At 44.3% G+C, this 2,563-nt stretch overlaps 1 pseudogene; it reads right to left on the bottom strand.

The window, feature by feature from the left end:
* Positions 1-1,485: 1,485 nt before the first annotated feature.
* Positions 1,486-2,059, bottom strand: LOC147453616 (uncharacterized; annotated as a pseudogene).
* Between the last annotated feature and the right edge of the window lie 504 nt (positions 2,060-2,563).

Genomic DNA, 2,563 nt, shown 5'->3' with positions numbered 1-2,563 from the left:
GAAAATATGTTTGCTCATACAAAAGAAATCATATAAGACATAATCAAAACAAGGCTGCACATCAACTTATTACTCACTTACTCGAAGTTACATTACCTTTTATGAATTTTGGGTTCTTCATAACTTTTGGGAAGCAAGTATTCAAGATTTGCATCAACTTAGGCTTCATTCAACAACTCCAAATCATAACGCTTGCTCGATATGCCAATACTTCCAAGAAATCTTGGGCACCTGGCCTCAACATACAAAAACATAAATTACTGACACGTATTCCTTGTAACACTTGCTTGAGTTCCCATTCATCTTTTGGTAACCTAGACCAACTCTTCAAGACCACCCCATTGACATCAAGAATAATCACTCTGCCCTTTGATGCAGGAAGATCCTTTGGAGCATTACGCTCTATAACAGTAGGATCATCTAACGACCAAGATTTGAACCCTAACAAACAAGAATAGGCAAAAGAGACAAAAAAACATATAAATGCTCATTAAACACTAGAAAGTAATAGGTATATTTGGCTCAGAACAAATGGTTAAAATAAGGTCAGGAATACAATGTGGCACAACACATGCATTACATCTTGCATGTTGTCCTGCTGCTTTGCGAGAACAATGAGAAAAAGAAATATTGAGAGACATTTGGAAGTTTTTACCAAATTATGATTTATGCTAGGGTTTGATTATGTCATCAAATGCTTGACATGTATGCTAACTATGGTTTTCAAAGGCCATAAAGGCTCTAGGAGGGCCTAAACAAGGTGATGGCTAGCAATTCCCAAGATTCTACTTTTATGAGCAAGATGGTGGTTCTTAAGGTGCTTTCCATGATAGTCCAGACAACAAGACAAATTAAGCTACATAGATCTAAAGGTATGCCAGTGTGATGTTGGCATGCTTTGCAGATCCTCAACAGACTAAACAGGTACAAGTGAATAATTAGAGATGATGTTTGTGGATAAATTTGAAGTGCTCAAGTTGTGGATCCCATCGGTCTTTCCAGTTTGGCAATCTGAGTCCCAGGTAGCAAGCTATGAGCTGTCAAAGTTAGGACGAGGGCCGGTTTTGGGGCAGAATAGTCGGATTGGGGGATATGCCATCGAAGATTTTGGGTGCTTATCAATGTTCTTATGAGAATTCTGTGAAGAATCAAGTCAACAGGAGCTGACAGCATGTCAATCAGGATCCGGAGTGCTGAGATATGGCTTATTGAATTTGGCTGGGATGGATGCCAAATGTGGGCCATTACGAAAAGAAAAAAATTAATGCCTTGACCCACATGTAAGCCGAATGATGTGTGTGTTTTGAAATGCACAGTAAGTTCTTGACGTGATTTACCGAGTGCAAAGGGAAGACCTCCTCAAATGAATTCAATTATACGTGCACTTTGGAGGCGAGTGGCCGTGTGGGACCGAAGACCAAGGTAATTGTTTTTTTTTTAATGAATGGCTATTAAAGTAACCCGTAGCAACCTCGCTACTCGTTTCTATAGAAGAAAGGGTGAGAGGTGGCATGCAAGAGTCCATGGGGCGGAAGCATGCAGGGGAAAAGTCGAGAGCATGAGGGGTGGCGCCATCTAGAGGGAGGGTGCTATCTGTAGGAGTTTGGAAGACCAAGGGGTGGCAGGAGTAGGGACTGCACTATATGCGGTAAATAGGAACCACCAAGGGGTAGGAGGACGAGGAACTTGATAGGGGGTGGCTCCATTGCATTGGGTTGGTCGAGTGCAGGGCTTGGAGCAGGTGAGGAGGCCACCATCTATAGGAGGGTGAGGAAGGGCGAGAGAAGCCGACCAGGAAGAGCCATCACTACCCATGCCAGTGATGGGGGCTCACAATAAGGATGAGGGCCGCCATCAACAAGGGGGTCGGGCTAGGTGGAAGAGGAGGCCAAGAGGGAGAAGGTGAAGGGCTACTGTGGGGAGCGCTGCAAAAGAGATGGGGGGGAAGAGAAGATCCGAGAGCTGGAGAAACAAGGGCGGCCGAGAGGAGCTCCGAGAGCTGCATGCTGAAGGGGCGGCAAGCTTCCATAGCTCTCTCTCTCTCTCTCTCTCTCTCTCTCTCTCTCTCTCTCTCTCTCTCTCTCTCTCTCTCTCTCTCTCTCTCTCTCTCTCTCTCTCTCTCTCTCGATCAACAAACATAGGAAGGAAGGGGATGGCGAGGTAAATGCGAGCTCGAAGGGTTTCTTGAGGAAGGTGAGCTTGAAGGAAATCTCAACGAAGGCAAGCCAGAAAGGGATCATCCACGGGCAAGAAGGATGGGAGGGAGAATCTTTCATGCTCTCTCTCAATCAATGAGAATATGCAAGTGAAGCAAAAGGGCAAGGAAGGTGTGTTGACTGGATCAATGCCAGCTAACAAAAGCTGCTAAAGACCAAAGACGTATGAATGCACATCAAAGATCAAAGTGAAGAAGCAGTAAAGATTGGAGTTACACATTTTCCACGTTTTCCCAAAATGGTCACGTATTGTAAGTACTCGAATTATTTCAAGCCATTGTAATATTTCTAATGTGTTACGGGCTCAATGGGAGTTCCAAGTTGTAAAGAATAGGTCACTTACTGTG

The sequence above is a fragment of the Adiantum capillus-veneris genome, chromosome 7 (genome assembly GCF_014529385.1).
Source record: "Adiantum capillus-veneris isolate H3 chromosome 7, ASM1452938v2, whole genome shotgun sequence".
Taxonomy (NCBI): Eukaryota; Viridiplantae; Streptophyta; class Polypodiopsida; order Polypodiales; family Pteridaceae; genus Adiantum; species Adiantum capillus-veneris.
Note: the sequence above shows the minus strand (reverse complement) of the source record. Positions and strands in the feature narration are given on the sequence as shown.